The 19,606-nt window shown below is 43.6% G+C and overlaps 1 protein-coding gene and 2 pseudogenes across 4 annotated transcripts in view; 1 reads left to right on the forward strand and 2 right to left on the reverse strand.

The window, feature by feature from the left end:
* The window catches only part of LOC308319383 (desmocollin 2-like protein), a 279,749-nt gene that overhangs the window by 98,487 nt on the left and 161,656 nt on the right, over window positions 1-19,606 (forward strand). The window lies entirely within an intron of this gene.
* Window positions 6,619-6,970, reverse strand: LOC308319627 (NADH dehydrogenase [ubiquinone] 1 alpha subcomplex subunit 5-like; annotated as a pseudogene). Its single transcript has one exon. The product of its transcript is annotated as an NADH dehydrogenase [ubiquinone] 1 alpha subcomplex subunit 5-like (transcript).
* LOC308320276 (4-hydroxybenzoate polyprenyltransferase, mitochondrial-like) lies at window positions 7,376-8,105 on the reverse strand (annotated as a pseudogene). Its single transcript has one exon. The product of its transcript is annotated as a 4-hydroxybenzoate polyprenyltransferase, mitochondrial-like (transcript).

Genomic DNA, 19,606 nt, shown 5'->3' on the forward strand with positions numbered 1-19,606 from the left:
CGCCAACTTTCTGTTATTTCCCAATAACTCAAGTTCTACACCACCTAGGATCTTGATTCTGGTGACTAATCATATATTTTCAAGGATGTGGGATACATTGGTACTATTTAGATTGGTCCTGTGACCATGGTAGACATTTTTCAAAATGGCCGCCAACTTTCTGTTATTTCCCAATAACTCAAGTTCTACACCACCTAGGATCTTGATTCTGGTGACTAATCATACATTTTCAAGGGTGAGGAATACAGTTGTACTATTTAGATTTATCCTGTGACCATGGATGGTAGACATTTTCAAAAATGGTGGACCTGCTATTATTTTACCAATTTACTCAGGGAATATTATCAGAATAATATAAAATCTGTGAATACATTTCTTACCAAGAATTTTCTTCACCAATGTTTGTAAAGGTGTCTACTAACATATCCCACATTGGTTTCTATTTGACCACCCTAGGGGCATGTTTGACAGCTGCTGAAAGTTGGGTACCATCAACAACCAATATAAGGCTAAATGTTCTAAATTTCATTATGCTTTAAAGGTGATATAGGCAAGTTTTCAGCCAAAAATCAACATATTTATCTATCTATATTTGTGGCCTTATTCCCTCTATCTTCCCCTATATTTTGATGCTGAGCTGCTGCCCTGTAGACATACACTCTCCCTTTGTCTCCCTCTATGTGTTTGTATCTGTTTATATCCACTGTTGTTTATGTCGCGGGACGGAAGCGTCGTGTTGGGAGGAGGGTCTGTGTGGGGGGTGACGCGGAGTCTTAGCCAATTGCAGCGCGAGGCTGACAGGCTGTGACTGTGTTCGACCCAGCAGTATTATAATGAAAACGCAATGCGATTTCATTGCAACTTGCAATGAAATCGCATTGGTGAAACTAAGATATGGGGATAATATTATACTTGCAATTTGCAAGTATAATATTATCCCCATATCTTAGTTTCACCATTGTTCATGTGAAATAGTATGTTTATGATGTAATATGTAAGCCTGTTGAAATTATGAGAATCGCTATGTATAGCGCATGGTTTGGTGGTCCGGCCGGCTTGAAGCTTGCATTCAACCCGTGCTCGCCAACGGTGACAAGCCGTCGCTGATCATCATAGCGATGAATAACCGTGGACAAAGTAGTTCACATGAACGATGCTGTAGTGGCTGGGGCATTTGAGGGGCAATATGTTTTATATGCACGATTACAAATGAAAGATAATTGAATTGAGAGCCAGTGAGTCTGCTCCACTACTTCCTACTTCCTCATTTGCGGGACTCGTCGTGTCAGTCTTGTGATATTGGGATTACGCTACAGTTACCCTTAAAAAAACATGTCAACTCAATGTCATTGTTGTAACTATGATATCGATAGAAATTCATAATTTTTTAATGTCATATTTAGCCATACGAGCGCAATATCCATAGCGTCCCTCCCAGCAGCAACAACAACCCCATAGCCTGAAGTGACCTGGCTCAGCCAATAGAATGACGGGGGGAGGGGGGTGGAGCTAGATTTTAATTTGTTTGGAAACACTCGATCAATTCTGTGTACAAACACTGGAAACTTGCCTATATCACCTTTAAGTAGCATGTGGCATGTCAAACTAGGGGCTTTTCATGATTCTGGATCCATTCCAAGCATTAGTTTTGCACAAAAAACACTACGTTGGCTAAAAACGGCCATAGCCATCATCACAGATGTGATGATGTCAGCACATGTCGGCACATTTGGGCAAGTGGCTATGGCCAAACTAGGGGGTCTATGGCCAAACTAGGGGTCAAACTCCTTGGGCTAAATTCGGTGAGGTGAACAGTGAGCAGTGAACAGTGAGCGAAAGACTGAAGACAGAAGATTTGGCTTCAGGACCATCAGGCAGGATGTGCAGATACTGAAGGCATCAGTGTCTTTCTCTGTGTCCCCAGCATGTCAACCAAAGCAATGTTACCAAATCAAAGGAGCCTTCACCTCATGTCACCTGGGGCTGGGTGAGCAATCGTATCCTGTATCTAAACTCACAACTAAATACAGACACTTGGCCAGACTGCCTTTTGAAAGGGTCAAACCCCTCATCCTGATTGGGGAAGACCACCCCACCTAATCACACCAACCGAACAAGTGAGGTTGGGGCCTCCAGGTGGGCCAGCAGCCATCTGCACAAGACTGGGCTGGACCCTGCAGGAATGCAATCTCCAGCCAAGACAATGTAAGTTGACTATAACAGAGCCCCAGAACACAGAGCTCAGGAGAAGGATGGAGAAACACTGGCAGGAGGCCACCAAGATACAATGCCCCAGAGACCCAGAGTGTGCCACCACTGGCAGTAAGGAGATCAACTGCTGCAGCAAAGATGTCATGAAAGGCAAGTCTCCACCAAAAAAAACCCTGAACCTAATCGGGGTGTCAAGAGACCAAAGTTTCTCCCCCACAGTTCCCTGCAGTGGCCAGTGAAGTCAAACTGTGCATCTGTACCTGAAAGGGGCAAGTCAAAGGCCAGAAAGCCCACCTCCTTTTAATGTCCTGTCAGTAGAAACTCAACCTGCACCTGAAATAAGCCCTTACCTCTCCCAGAGAAAGTTCATCCTTGAAAATGTAATGATTAGTCGCCAGAATCAAGATCCTTGGTGGTCTAAAACTTGAGTTATTGGTAAAATAACAGCAGGTTGGTGGTCATTTTGAAAAACAATGGCTGCCATGGTCACAGGACAAATCTAAATATTACCAATGTACCCCACATCCTTGAAAATGTATGATTAGTCACCAGAATCAAGATCCTAGGTGGTGTAGAACTTGAGTTATTGTAAAATAACAGCAGGTGGCGGCCATTTTGAAAAATGGCTGCCATGGTCACAGGGAAAGTCTAAATTGTACCACTGTATCCCTCATCCTTGAAAATGAGGTCTTAGTCACCAGAATCAAGATCCTAGGTGGTGTAGAACTTGAGTTATTGTAAAATAACATCAGGTGGCGGCTCTTTTGTAATATGGCTGACATGGTCACCACGAGACGAATCTGTGATGGCCCCATAGCCAAAAATGTTCCTTAAGGCATGCTCTAACTGTGTGCCAAATTAGAATACTGCCCATTATTCAAAAACAATAATTTTATTGTTTTAGGAACACTTTTGTCAACTCCGTCAGATACACGTCAACTCCGTCAGACACAAAATCTGACGGAGTTGACGTCTGACGGAGTTGACAAAATGGCATTTGTTTTCATCTTAACCCTCTTTAGTACAATGTAGCCATTTTGTTTTTGCTTAATTTTGTTAGCTAAACCTAACCCCTAAACTAAAATAATAAACATTATTTTGGAATTCTTAACAAAGATCATAAAAATGTGCAGACGGAGTTGACATGTAAAAGCTGTGACCACATTGTTATCAACATTGTTTGTTTAAAATATCAAACAATTGAATGCTTGTCAGACCAGGTACTCCACTGTTGCAACAAATATAAATGGGACTTGGAAAAGGAGTCTTCAGGCTAAATCTGTCGACAATATTTTCTGATTAATTTAAGACTTTTAAAAAAACCTGACGGAGTTGACGGAGACGTGGGACGAACATTTGATATGAGATATTTAATAGAAAATATAAATAACTGTGTATATTATTTGCTATGTTGTTGACAATCTACTTTAATTTAGTATGTATATTTATGTGATTGTGACAGTATTAGACACTTTTTTGGCAGTTTGAAATTGTGGCCACTTGCTGGGGACAGGCTAAATACAGGCCTTTTTGGGTACAGGGCCTGCTTTTAACTAATTCAGATGGAATATGAAAACAATTATAATGAAATTAAGGGCATAATAATACACAACTGTATTACACTTAACTTTGCAAGTGCTTTTATTTTTATGAATTAATTTATTTTTTACATAAAATAAGGCTCTTATGTGTGGGACATGTTTTTTCCACTTTTGTCCCTCATCTCAAGAATGAGTGATATACTCTAAGGAAGGAACACAGTCACACAATAATTACTACACTGTGTAATTGGAATTAAAGCTGCTTAATGAAAAACTCGAGACATTGCACTCAAACAGCACAGCAACCTGACATGGAATCAGGATCCTGTCACTCAAACTCAGGAATTGAAACACATCTGGAACAGACGACTAAAGTTGCATCAGGAATCAACAGGATTCTTTTCTGACATCTTGTATATTAAAATTGGCTTAAGGGATGGGCTGGCAGACCGCGTCGTCACACTCATGTCCCAACGACTCAACGCAGCGACGTCCAAATATGGAGTGTTGTCTAACCTAAACGTTGCCTCATGGCATCGGGTGCAAACGCAGATCAACTCCATACATGGGTAGTTGAGCACAATTTAGAAATAGGCCATATATGGGAATATACTGATGACATCAAGGATCTCCACATACTGGAGATCTAAAAGAGAGCTAAGCGATATAACAGAGAGTATCATTGGTTTTGGTCAGCACTCTTTCACAAAGAGAAAGAAATATATCTATTTATGTTGGTGTACCATGGAATGTAGAGGTGCTTCAACTGACCCAGTGAGGCCAAGAATAATGTGATTCCGGTATTCGGGCAGTCTCAGCATCTGGGTGATATAGGGGATGACTTCGGATGGGTTGTTCCAGTTAAGACTGGCTGTGGCATCACTGAAGAAACGGGGGGAAATACAAGAGTGTTTGATGTTTGGACAAATGGTTATTTATGTCACTCCCTTCACAGACGAGACAGGTTGCTTTCTTTACTGGTGGTTTATTAAGCGCAAACTGGTGACACACAAAATAATAAAGATATGAGCAGAATAATCGCCAACTATACAATATAAACATGATGATATGAAAAGTGTGCTTGACAAATGAATGTACCTCGCTGGCTGCATAGCGATGTAAAGGGAATGAAGTTCATGGAATGCCCAAAACAATCAATAAACTGTCGAACTGAAACAAAGGTAAATCGATCAATTAAACTCATAAACAAATACAATATGGAACTTATAATGTAGACTGAGAACTCAAAATGTTGACACAAAACAATTAAACAAACCTTTTAAGCGACGTGTTCTCAAACAAACAAACAAACAGCCTCCCTCTCACGGAAGCGACAACTCTGAACTAGTGAGCCTTACTCCCATGACCATATAAGGCCTGATGGCCGTAAATGACGTCAAGGCAAACGTCCGGTACTCGACTCTTAACAAAATAAACTAATTTATCAGTAAACAAAATAATGACAGAAATAACTACAGCTGCAGTCATAATTTATATATGGCCAAATGTGCGCCATGCCATGCATTTGATTTGAAATGATGGAACCCCCAACCAAGTGGGCAATTTCGAAATAATTGTACAATCTGCTGTTTAGGAGGATATGTCAAGACGTGTTTCTGAAAACACTCAAACATGGGACCTTGTCCTCAGACTAGCCGACTGTAGCAAGTTTCGTGTTAGTCAGACTCATGGTGTAGGAGTTACATACTGAATTACAGTATAGCACTCCGATCAGGCTAAGTAATCCTAAAGTAACCCAATACGGCATTTAATTATTTTAAGATGTTACGTATCTACCATTACCCTCTCATAGGCAGGGGAATGGTGTGCACAAAAACCACAGCATTTCTTAATAACATTGTCATTTGCCACTAAAAGGAGTAAGGGAGCCTCACACAGGGAAATGCCCAGAAGCTCTTGTCGGTGGGGAATATGAGGGACTGCATGTTCTGTGCTGTAGAGGAGGCCCAGAAACACTGTGCCAGCAATGTCTCCGCAGCATCCCGCTGTCTGCTTGGCCAGGCGGTACATCATACGCTGCACCCTGCATATTAAAGTACGGGATTAATAAAATGGCTTGTTTTCCAATTCTGGCTTGGCTGCTTCTTCCGATGTACACAGATAACACACACACACACACACAAGAAGTAAGCAATAACAATGCTTCTCTATCAAGTAAATTGGTTCTGTGAAATCTTGGATAATCAAATTATAGTAGAGCCCCCCCATTATTATTTTTGTCTATTCTCAAGACAGAAATCCTGCAGGTGACATGGAAGGGGGTTCTTCAATGTTCTTCATGTTCCCATGGCTTCCACTCTGACATCTTTCTGGACAGAGCCAACTCACACTCCGCCTGGAAAGTTACCTCCTCGATCTGACCACAGTTAACTTTCTGCTCTAGCTTCCCAACATCCTGCTCCGTTTTACCGAAACCCTGCACGTAGGGTTTGGAGGCATGTTGAGGCCTTTAAATAAAGTCCACTTCATGACATTGACCCACTAATTCCGGGTAAGGGATTTCCCATCCAACCCAGAGATGAGAGCCAACAAATATTTGAGGGTACAAATTATATTTACCAAAAAAAAAGAAGGTACTAACAACATATACTCCTCCTAAACAAGTATGCATGAAAATAATATGGAAACACAGCATTCTGACTTTACATAATGAGAAATATGCTGTAGTTTATATTAACTTGGAACAGCCATTTACATATGAATCCCTGACAAAAGTAACTAGTTACAGTCCATAGCATCATCAAATATGTGGTTACTGTTACCTAGATCTGCATGGTCCATAGCGTCAGAAGTGGTTCCCTCCCTCCAGAAGACGACCACAGCTTCCTCCAGTGCTCTTCTGTGTTTAGATGGGCCATTTCCACTGGTTGGAAGGAGGTTTTTCAATGAGTGGTTCCCATGGCTTCCACTCTGACATTTTTCTGGACAGAGCCAACTCACACTCCGCCTGGAAAATTACCTCCTCGATCTGACCACAGTTAATTTTCTGCTCCAGCTTCCCAACATCCTGCTCCGACTGTGACGAGTTGGAAGCGATCGTTGACCAGCTGTTCTGTGTACTTTCTGTAGGCGGCATCCTGAGGCATGGTCTGCACTGATGCCAGGATCTTGGTGTACAGAATCCTCAGGCGCTCATGAGGATGCTGGGACACGGCCAGGCCCACCAGACCTGTGGTCTTCTTTAGCAATGCAGCCATCACTCCACTGACCTCCAAGCACATCAGTCAGCTCCATAATATGCACACAACAGGAGGCATGCCCATATACGAGCATAAAAGGACAGATACCGAGTTGTCCAGTCACTCACTCCCCCTTTTATTATTGAATTATGCTTAGCATAAAGAAACTCTCAAACCTTCTATTCAGCTCTCGCCATTTCCTCCCTTTAGACAGCCAAATGGAAGGGTGGCTCCTGTCCACCCGCGCGTTCCATCTGTGATGCCAACCTGAAATAATCTGAGATTTAGAAGAACTATAGGATACATGCAGCAGTGCAGCAGCACACATACAGTATGGCCCACTTGCTCCTTGAAGCAAATAGGCCTACAACAGTCTTTGGAATGAGAAAATAATAATAATAATAATAATAATAAATAGAGTTGTTACCCTCCGCCGCGTTGTTGCTGCGGTTGTCGCCGTCGCGACGATAGACGCTCCACACACGTGCAGAAGGTCCTGAAGGCGCGCCCCAGATGGGTAGTTGGGAGGTAGGCAGCATAGTAAGGTAGACTCTGTTCAGCATTGACCCCCACCATTACCAGTCCTAACATCATGGCCACCATAAAGCTCAAACCTCAGTGCCGTAGACTTGAGTCCTATGTGGACGTCATCATCTTTGTCCTGGTGAGCATAGATGGTGTCATGAATCAGCGTCCACATAACTCCGGAGAACTACAGAGGAAGACACACTGACCAGTCACAGGAGCCCTGGACAGCAGACCAACCCAACAGTGCTCCCCAGTTGAATGTTAGACACAACACAAGCTGTGGCCAGTAGGTCATCCTCTTCATCAATGGATAGGTGAGAGATATTGCAGTACCAAGTGCTATACTGTAATAATTAAGATACAGCAAGATGCCTAGTGCAAGTGACAGCTGGCCTCCAAGGAACACCAGAGCCTGTATCTGAGAGATCTCCCCTGAGGTGATGGGTCGTGTAGCGGTCCTGGACACCTTCTTGTCAAAGTCCTTGTCCCACATGTCATTGATGGTGCAGCCAGCCCCTCTCATCAGCATAGCCCCTGTACCAAACAAGGTTAGCATGTGTAGGTGGGGCAGGCATCCAGCGTCTGCAGCCAGACCGATGCTCCATGTGCACGGCTGGTACAGCATCAATTTTAATGGCTGTATTCAAATGAACTGAAAAGGCCAAGGTTCAGAGGTTTGCATTAAAATGTATCTGAGGGACCATAGCGGGAGAAGAGGGGTGAACATTCCAAAACAAGTTGAAGTTATCAATGTACTTTATGTTTTGAGCAGCGCAGAGGGAGGAAAGCCATGTGTGGAGGTAGAGGACATTGCTTAAACTGCCTGTGCCACGAATCAGCTTTCCACTGCTGCTGGCCATATCAATCAAGCGTTGGAAATCTAGCTCAGAAGCTCTGAGCGATTTAACGCTGTGTCGATCGTTCCGACACAGAGAGGGGAGAGAAGACAGTATTCCTGGGAGGATTGCAATGATGTCGGGGACCGTGGCTCCTGGGAAAGAATGCGTTAAAGCGATTGGGTATTTGATATTCTTTAATATCGAACCTCCAATTAAACAGGCCGTGGGGGGACTCAACGGGGTGGGCGATTGAGATTTGGGGGAGCTATCGGTGGTACGAGGCTGTGTTTCCACAGCTGACCGCTGGCGAGGAAGGCATCTGGACTGTCTGTCCACCGCCGAACGCAACAGCTTGCGGCGAGCAGAGGAGGGCGACAGTCTCTGCTCGGGTGGTGTATGGGCAGTTGGACTGGCCGTCTCGACCCGTCTGGTCTGGGCTGTAGTGGACGGTCTGGACCTGGGTTCATGCCCCGAGGGCTCTGGAAGGCTGCCCTTTTGGACCAGTGACGGAAACTCGTTCATGTCCAGTATGGCGAATGGATTACTGATGGACAGTGGGGGGAGTACGTGCTTGATGTGGGGGGAAGTAGTGTGGATGAAAGTTTTGTGAATGGGATTTTCTACCCTTGTTTCCTCGACTGGCCACTTGCCAGGTTACAGGAGTGGAGCTGGCGGAGGGACGTGGTTTTGGCCGGGCACCCAGTAGGCTCCACTTGTCGGTAGCGCCTTGGCACTGGACGGTAGAGTCCAGCTCAGCAGGGGGCTGAGCAGCTCGTTGACTAACGGTGTCCATGTCAGCGGCGACCGTGGCATCCATTTCAGTCACCGGAGAGGTGACACCTTTTGGACCCACGGAGACCTCCAGTTCTGCTGAATCAGGCTCGGGGACTGATGCGACATCATCAGGGCAGATGGAGAGCATCGCATCGATGGTCAGCTCGTCGTGGTGGATCTGGTGGAGTATGGAAATTCTTCCCTCCAGTTCGTTGATTGTCTGGGTCAGCCGGAGACACCTGATGCATCCATCCACCAAATAGTGTTTTTGCATGTTATAATAAAAAGTTTAAAAGTAAAAAAAAAAAAACACTGACAAGCAAACTTGCATGTGTGGAGTCGCTGACCCTCTGCAGGGCCATGGCGTCTTTGGTCAGATCCATGCCGCACTCTCTCTCTTGAATTCCTTGACAATGTTTTGCAATATGTGCTGGTCGAAGTCCTCTCCTCCCAGGAAGGTGTCTCCGTTGGTGGATTTAACCTCAAACACACCCTTCTGCATTTCCAGGATGGACACGTCGAACGTACCGCCGCCCAGGTCATAGACGGCGACAATCTTGTCCATGGTCTTGTCCAGTCCATGGGCCAGAGCGGCAGCTGTTGGCTCGTTGATGACGCGGAGAACGTTGAGACCGGCGATCTGACCAGCGTCCTTCGCTATTTTCTTAGCCCATGGAGTCCAGAGAAAGTTCCCCTTCCATGACTTTGTCTCCGGAGTTTGCATTAAAATGTATCTGAGGGACCATCGCGGGAGAAGAGGGGGGAACGATTCCAAGACAAGTTTAAGTTATCAATGTACTTTATGTTTTGAGCAGCGCAGAGGGAGGAAAGCCATGTGTGGAGGTAGATGACATTGCTGAAACTGCCTGTGCCGCGAATCAGCTTTCCACTGCTGCTGGCCATATCAATCAAGCGTTGGAAATCTAGCTCAGAAGCTCTGAGCGATTTAACGCTGTGTCGTTCGTTCCGACACAGAGAGGGGAGAGAAGACAGTATTCCTGGGAGGATTGCAATGATGTCGGGGACCGTGGCTCCTGGGAAAGAATGCGTTAAAGCGATTGGGTATTTGATATTCTTTAATATCGAACCTCCAATTAAACAGGCCGTGGGGGGACTCAACGGGGTGGGCGATTGAGATTTGGGGGAGCTATCGGTGGTACGAGGCTGTGTTTCCACAGCTGACCGCTGGCGAGGAAGGCATCTGGACTGTCTGTCCACCGCCAAACGCAACAGCTTGCGGCGAGCAGAGGAGGGCGACAGTCTCTGCTCGGGTGGTGGATGGGCAGTTGGACTGGCCGTCTCGACCCGTCTGGTCTGGGCTGTAGTGGACGGTCTGGACCTGGGTTCATGCCCCGAGGGCTCTGGAAGGCTGCCCTTTTGGACCAGTGACGGAAACTCGTTCATGTCCAGTATGGCGAATGGATTACTGGTGGACAGTGGGGGGAGTACGTGCTTGATGTGGGGGGAAGTGGTGTGGATGAAAGTTTCGTGAATGGGATTTTCTACCCTTGTTTCCTCGACTGGCCACTTGCCAGGTTACAGGAGTGGAGCTGGCGGAGGGACGTGGTTTTGGCCGGGCACCCAGTAGGCTCCACTTGTCGGTAGCGACTTGGCACTGGACGGTAGAGTCCAGCTCAGCAGGGGGCTGAGCAGCTCGTTGACTAACGGCGTCCATGTCAGCGGCGACCGTGGCATCCATTTCAGTCACCGGAGAGGTGACACCTTTTGGACCCACGGAGACCTCCAGTTCCGCTGAGTCAGGCTCGGGGACTGATGCGACATCGTCAGGGCAGATGGAGAGCATCGCATCGATGGTCAGCTCGTCGTGGTTGGATCTGGTGGAGTATGGAAATTCTTCCCTCCAGTTCGTTGATTGTCTGGGTCAGCCGGAGACACCTGATGCATCCATCCACCAAATAGTGTTTTTGCATGTTATAATAAAAAGTTTAAAAGTTTTAAAAAAAAACACTGACAAGCAAACTTGCATGTGTGGAGTCTCTGACCCTCTGCAGGGCCATGGCGTCTTTGGTCAGATCCATGCCGCACTCTCTCTTGAATTCCTTGACAATGTGTTGCAATATGTGCTGGTCAAATTCCTCTCCTCCCAGGAAGGTGTCTCCGTTGGTGGATTTAACCTCAAACACACCCTTCTGCATTTCCAGGATGGACACGTCGAACGTACCGCCGCCCAGGTCATAGACGGCGACAATCTTGTCCATGGTCTTGTCCAGTCCATGGGCCAGAGCGGCAGCTGTTGGCTCGTTGATGACGCGGAGAACGTTGAGACCGGCGATCTGACCGCCATCCTTCGTGGCCTGTCTCTGGGAGTCATTGAAGTAGGCCGGCACGGTGACCACAGCTACAACAATATATCAATAAATGGACAACATAAAAGCATACACACAAAAAAGATTATTCAAATGCACTGCTTTTATTGTTGAATGAAACTATGAAATGTTTGAAATGTTAAAGTATTTATCAATTTTTGTAAATTCGTACAATTTACAAAAATTGATAAATACTTTAACATTTCAAACATATTTATTGATATATTGTTGTAGCTGTGATCACCGTGCCGGCCTACTTCCATGCTTCTAAAGGAAAATAAAGACACCCGTTGAAACCAATCCACTCTATTCTTTTACATCGAGGGCAGCTACATTAGGTGTTGTTCAAAGTTAACTTCAAAATGTAAAAATGCGTTGGCAGGCCGCAGGAAGGAACAACCCAAACAGCCAGCTTAAAGTTGCTCCTATGAATCTCAACATTAGTGGATTCATTAAACCCATTCAATATAGCAACACATACACAGAACCACTTAATGTACTTCAAGAAATACACTGTTACAAGTAAGTCCGGTAATCAACATTTACTTGATGAATCATAAAATTAAACAACAGGGGGGAAAGGGTAGATTGCGATAGATCACAAAGGGTGTTCGTCACTCCCCCTTTTATTATTTAATTATGCTTAGCATAAAGAAACTCTCAAACCTTCTATTCAGCTCTCGCCATTTCCTCCACTGGGGGTGGTGCTGGTAATCTCAGCGATGGAGCAGACTTCTGCTCGTCCTTTAGACGGCGGATGAACAGCCAAATGGAAGGGTGGCTCCTGTCCACCCGCGCGTCCATGGTCAGGTAGGGCAGGTTGATATCGGTCTGCAGCGAAGAGGACAACTCACACTTGGCCTTCTCAACGGCCTCTCTGACCCTCTGCAGGGCCATGGCGTCTTTGGTCAGATCCATGCCGCACTCTCTCTTGAATCCCTTGACAATGTGTTGCAATATGTGCTGGTCAAAGTCCTCTCCTCCCAGGAAGGTGTCTCCGTTGGTGGATTTAACCTCAAACACACCCTTCTGCATTTCCAGGATGGACACGTCGAACGTACCGCCGCCCAGGTCATAGACGGCGACAATCTTGTCCATGGTCTTGTCCAGTCCATGGGCCAGAGCGGCGGCTGTTGGCTCGTTGATGACGCGGAGGACGTTGAGACCGGCGATCTGACCAGCGTCCTTCGCTATTTTCTTAGCCCATGGAGTCCAGAGAAAGTTCCCCTTGCATGACTTTGTCTAAATATTCGATTGAAATCATCTCTGTTTTTTTTCCATTTGAAACGTTTTGTAAATATGATTTTAGGCATATATCTCCTACTCTGTCTGAGATATTCCGGCCCATTCGACCGCTCTCCACCATTAACCCCGCACCACTCGTTCACACCTTCAGCTGGAGACATTGTTGCCTACAGTACACGCACGCACTTTTATTTTTATTTTCTTCCCTCTCTTATAAATACATTATTATACACCCAATGAAAATGTACACTTCACGGATTATAGGCCATTTGGAATTAGAACAATCGGTAGAAAATTGGCCGAGAATAGCACAATTTAAATATCAACCGTTTTGTTCCGCCAGCCACTGAGGCGAAAATGGTTAATCTGCAAGCTGCCCCCCCTTTCTTTTTTTCCCTCTCTTTTGAATAAATTCTTCTTCGTCATGTAACAATGTCTTTCAATGACTTTATTTCCCCCGAAACGGAATAAATATATTGTGCAATATGGTGTGTTGACTGTTCTGTAATAAATTAATTAATTTCGTGTGTCATGCTTTTTGTTCGAGCTCGAGATGAGCTGTGCAGCCGTGCTGTTTTCGATTAAATTAGGCCTACTTGTATAATATGAATAAATGCTACATCCTACATTGCTTGTCTGTCTAATCATTCAAATGTTTTTTTTTTATCTGTATTTGTATTTAGGCGGCGGGTGTGTAAGGCTAGGGAAAAAATTATGCTGGGTATTTTTTTTTAATATATCACCCATTCTTGAGATAAGGGACAAAACTTTTTTCAAACTGGATTTTTTTTTTTTTAAGATACATTCAAATCAAATAGATGTATTTGTAGACACAGGTCTCAACTACCAATCTTGAGAAGGAACAGGTTTTTCGCATAACATTTCTTTCTAAAATGGGACATTTATGCACTTAATACCTGATTCATGTCAACTCCGTCAGACACACTAAAATCCCTTTTAATTGAATTTTATCATTTCAACAATAATATAAAGTCCTCAGTTATCTTATAATGGCTTTCAGTAATCAAGTTAAGTAATACAAATCTTTTAATATTATTTTGTTCCAATATCACACTATTATGAAATATCCAATTTCTCAAAACCGTCATTTCAACCTTTATTTTCAATATTATAACATGAAAACCATGTAAAAAAAAAAAAAAATCATCATTACGTATCATTTCAGTTGGTGTTTCAATACATAAGCACAAAAGATTTGACAGCGAATTTTCTATTTCTTTGGAAATTAACAAAAACATCACGGGACGAACGTCTGACGGAGTTGACGAACATCTGACGGAGTTGACAAGTTTAACTGATTTAGGTTCTAGACCACCTAGGATCTTGATTCTGGTGACTAATCCCACATTTTCAAGGATGAGGAATACAGTGGTACTATTTAGATTTGCCCTGTGAACATGGCAGCCATTTTTCAAAATGGCCGCCAACTTTCTGTTATTTCCCAGTAACTCAAGTTCTACACCACCTAGGATCTTGATTCTGGTGACTAATCATACATTTTCAAGGATGTGGGATACATTGGTACTATTTAGATTTGTCCTGTGACCATGGTAGACCTTTTTCAAAATGGCTGCCAACTTTCTGTTATTTCCCAATAACTCAAGTTCTACACCACCTAGGATCTTGATTCTGGTGACTAATCATACATTTTCAAGGGTGAGGAATACAGTTGTACTATTTAGATTTATCCTGTGACCATGGATGGTAGACATTTTCAAAAATGGTGGACCTGCTATTATTTTACCAATTTAGGGAATATTATCAGAATAATATAAAATCTGTGAATACATTTCTTACCAAGAATTTTCTTCACCAATGTTTGTAAAGGTGTCTACTAACATATCCCACATTGGTTTCTATTTGACCACCCTAGGGGCATGTTTGACAGCTGCTGAAAGTTGGGTACCATCAACAACCAATATAAGGCTAAATGTTCTAAATTTCATTATGCTTTAAGTAGCATGTGGCATGTCAAACTAGGGGCTTTTCATGATTCTGGATCCATTCCAAGCATTAGTTTTGCACAAAAAACACTACGTTGGCTAAAAACGGCCATAGCCATCATCACAGATGTGATGAGGTCAGCACATGTCGGCACATTTGGGCAAATGGCTATGGCCAAACTAGGGGGTCTATGGCCAAACTAGGGGTCAAACTCCTTGGGCTAAATTTGGTGAGGTGAACAGTGAGCAGTGAACAGTGAGCGAAAGACTGAAGACAGAAGATTTGGCTTCAGGACCATCAGGCAGGATGTGCAGACACTGAAGGCATCGGTGTCTTTCTCTGTGTCCCCAGCATGTCAACCAAAGCAATGTTACCAAATCAAAGGAGCCTTCACCTCATGTCACCTGGGGCTGGGTGAGCAATCGTATCCTGTATCTAAACTCACAACTAAATACAGACACTTGGCCAGACTGCCGTTTGAAAGGGTCAAACCCCTCATCCTGATTGGGGAAGACCACCCCACCTAATCACACCAACCGAACAAGTGAGGTTGGGGCCTCCAGGTGGGCCAGCAGCCATCTGCACAAGACTGGGCTGGACCCTGCAGGAAAGCAATCTCCAGCCAAGACAATGTAAGTTGACTATAACACTAACAGAGCCCCAGAACACAGAGCTCAGGAGAAGGATGGAGAAACACTGGCAGGAGGCCACCAAGATACAATGCCCCAGAGACCCAGAGTGTGCCACCACTGGCAGTAAGGAGATCAACTGCTGCAGCAAAGATGTCATGAAAGGCAAGTCTCCACCAAAAAAAACCCTGAACCTAATCGGGGTGTCAAGAGACCAAAGTTTCTCCCCCACAGTTCCCTGCAGTGGCCAGTGAAGTCAAACTGTGCATCTGTACCTGAAAGGGGAAAGTCAAAGGCCAGAAAGCCCACCTCCTTTTAATGTCCTGTCAGTAGAAACTCAACCTGCACCTGAAATAAGCCCTTACCTCTCCCAGAGAAAGTTCATCCTTGAAAATGTAATGATTAGTCGCCAGAATCAAGATCCTTGGTGGTCTAAAACTTGAGTTATTGATAAAATAACAGCAGGTTGGTGGTCATTTTGAAAAACAATGGCTGCCATGGTCACAGGACAAATCTAAATAGTACCACTGTATTTCTCATCTTTTAAAATGTATGATTAGTCGCCAAAATCAAGATCCTAGGTGGTCTAAAACTTGAGTTATTGTAAAATAACAGCAGGTGGCGGCCATTTTGAAAAAAAAAATGGCTGCTATGGTCACAGGACAAATCTAAATATTACCAATGTACCCCACATCCTTGAAAATGTATGATTAGTCACCAGAATCAAGATCCTAGGTGGTGTAGAACTTGAGTTATTGTAAAATAACAGCAGGTGGCGGCCATTTTGAAAAATGGCTGCCATGGTCACAGGGAAAGTCTAAATTGTACCACTGTATCCCTCATCCTTGAAAATGAGGTCTTAGTCACCAGAATCAAGATCCTAGGTGGTGTAGAACTTGAGTTATTGTAAAATAACATCAGGTGGCGGCTCTTTTGTAATATGGCTGCCATGGTCACCACGAGACAAATCTGTGATGGCCCCATAGCCAAAAATGTTCCTTAAGGCATGCTCTAACTGTGTGCCAAATTAGAATACTGCCCATTATTCAAAAACAATAATTTTATTGTTTTAGGAACACTTTTGTCAACTCCGTCAGATACACGTCAACTCTGTCAGACACAAAATCTGACGGAGTTGACGTCTGACGGAGTTGACAACATGGCATTTGTTTTCATCTTAACCCTCTTTAGTACAATGTAGCCATTTTGTTTTTGCTTAATTTTGTTAGCTAAACCTAACCCCTAAACTAAAATAATAAACATTATTTTGGAATTCTTAACAAAGATCATAAAAATGTGCAGACGGAGTTGACATGTAAAAGCTGTGACCACATTGTTATCAACATTGTTTGTTTAAAATATCAAACAATTGAATGCTTGTCAGACCAGGTACTCCACTGTTGCAACAAATATAAATGGGACTTGGAAAAGGAGTCTTCAGGCTAAATCTGTCGACAATATTTTCTGATTAATTTAAGACTTTTAAAAAAACCTGACGGAGTTGACGGAGACGTGGGACGAACATTTGATATGAGATATTTAATAGAAAATATAAATTAAAATTAACTGTGTATATTATTTGCTATGTTGTTGACAATCTACTTTAATTTAGTATGTATATTTATGTGATTGTGACAGTATTAGACACTTTTTTGGCAGTTTGAAATTGTGGCCACTTGCTGGGGACAGGCTAAATACAGGCCTTTTTGGGTACAGGGCCTGCTTTTAACTAATTCAGATGGAATATGAAAACAATTATAATGAAATTAAGGGCATAATAATACACAACTGTATTACACTTAACTTTGCAAGTGCTTTTATTTTTATGAATTAATTTATTTTTTACATAAAATAAGGCTCTTATGTGTGGGACATGATTTTTCCACTTTTGTCCCTCATCTCAAGAATGAGTGATATATAATATATGTGCGCAGCATTATATAGAAGGCTATTGTGTGTGTGTGTGTGTGTGTGTGTGTGTGTGTGTGCCCGCATGGCACGGTTCACAGTTCACACCACTGCAGCAACACTGACACGTTCAGCGGACTGGCTGCTGTCTCTGTGCCGTCTGTGAAGAGTAATAACTCATTTTTAGACCATTTGGGAAATAAATAAATAAATCCGCGGCGCCGGCCTTGCTTAGTCCCCCCCGACGCAATTCTGTAGCCTATACCCAAAGGTAAAAAATTGGCATATGCGGCGGGCCTATGCCAATAAACCAGACAAGTTTGGAATTAAGTTCTGGATTGCTAATACAGCAAATACTTCCTGAATGGATTTCCCTACCTAATAATCATGTATTTAAAATGTTAAATGCTACATCCTACATTGCTTGTCTGTCTAATCATTCAAATGTTTTTTTTGTACCGTAGGCTATATGCATAGTTTCTGTAAGCCTGAATTAAAGTCTGATTACTGAGGCTTTTTCCCCCTCTCACAAACAACGTGCTTTGAAGCCTATAAATATTGCTCAACTGTATAATCAATCAGTATAAATAACGGATACTTTGTGTTAATTCAACCATGTTTATTGTTTCTTATTGTTCACAATATCAGAAAGCATGAAACAATATAAAGCGAAATAAAACCAGGGAAAACACAAATCCTATGCATTAGTTTCATTTATCTGGTTCAACAAAAATGTCGCTTCTTTCGCTTAGAGACACTTGACACATGTCATCGTAAATGTCCCAGTGCATGATCCACATGCGCGTTTGCCACATTTCTGGCAGCTGGATAGCGTCTTGTTTCCACATCTGTCAAGCTGACACTGCCTTCTCTTCTTGGGCGTAGGGGCGTCTGGTGTCTGTGGACCATTCTGGCTCCTCTTGGTGCCTCTTGGTGTCGTAGCTAGCTGGTTCTGTGCTGTCGTAGGCAGCGGCTGCAGTGCGCTGTGCTGCTGGCGTGGTGGCACTGAGTCCTTTTCAACCATGTGTTCCTCACGGAGCTGTAGTGCCAAGTCCTGTAGGAACTCTCTCCTGGTGAGCTGCGGTTTGTTCAAGCACTGTTTAAACAACACATACTGTAGGCATTGATGGCAGCCAGGTCCAGAATGTTGTAAAAGACAGCCATTGGCCAACGCCTGGTGCCTTAAGTCTCACGCTGTAGTTTCGTGCCATCTGATCCAAAAATGTCCACTCCCCATTTCGTGTCGTTATAGTCCGTTACAGACTCTGGTTTCGCTTTGGGGTCGGTACCAATCACGATGGAACGGTGCATGGTGCTTAGAATGCAAACGTTTTTGTTGGCTTTTCTCTGGTAAATCGTCAGTGTGGCACCATCGCTCTTCATCAGGTGTGTGTGTGGAACAGCCGTTCTTTTCCACGTGCGGATGGAGGCAACTCTCGCCTCTGTCTGTTCACAGTTCCCAGTATCGTTGTGTTCTTTGCTAGGAGCGCCTGTCCCAACTTCATCGAAGTGAAGAAGTTATCCATTGTGATATTTCGGCCTCTGTCCAGGAATGGTGCCACCAGCCTCTGGACCACGTCTTGAGACAGCGGCACGCCATCAAATGACAGGGAGAAGGTGTAATGGTTATTACAACGCAAAAATATATACATATAGGCTTTGATGTAAAGACATTTTAAATTATTTAGATTATTTAGATTATTAGAAAAGGAAAATAAATCACCTGCTGCGGTACTGGCCCTTTCCAAGGTAGGGGAATCCATTCAGGAAGTATTTGCTGTCCAGGTCGGCAGCGATCCAGAATTTATTTCCAAACTTGTCTGGTTTATTGGCCATGTATTGCGTAAATCCACATCTTGCCTTGGAGGGGAATAGCTGCTCATCGACCGTGATGTTCTCTCCATGGCACATAGCAAGATATGCAGTTTTCTGTGAACTGATTCCAAATGTCCGTTATTGCAGCAAACTTGTCCGTTTGTTTGCGTGTTTCTCTGGTGTCCTTGTCGTCAAATCGCAGGTAGCGCATTATGGATTTGAAACGGTCACGAGCCATTGTTTCTCTTACCGTCTCCTTCCCCCAAGCACCTCTGGTCTTGTTTCTAAAGTGTAGTGTTTATTTTGTCTTGTTTCTAAAGTGTAGTTGTTTATTTGGTCTTATGTTGTAAATACTCTCTGGGGTATAATGAAAACTGCCAGGAGAAAATAAAAAACATAAACAACTACACTTTAGAAATAAACACTGCACTTTAGAAACAAGACAAAATGAACAACTACACTTTAGAAACAAGACTTGGTCTTGTTTCTAAAGTGTAGTTGTTTATTTGGTATTGTTTCTAAAGTGTAGTTGTTTATTTTTTTTTATTTTCTCCAGGCAGTTTTCATTATATATTATAACATGGCCAAGACTTCGTCTAAAGTGTAGTTGTTTATTTGGTCTTG

The sequence above is a fragment of the Protomyctophum bolini genome (assembly GCF_963924005.1).
Source record: "Protomyctophum bolini genome assembly, chromosome: 8".
NCBI classification, from domain to species: Eukaryota; Metazoa; Chordata; class Actinopteri; order Myctophiformes; family Myctophidae; genus Protomyctophum; species Protomyctophum bolini.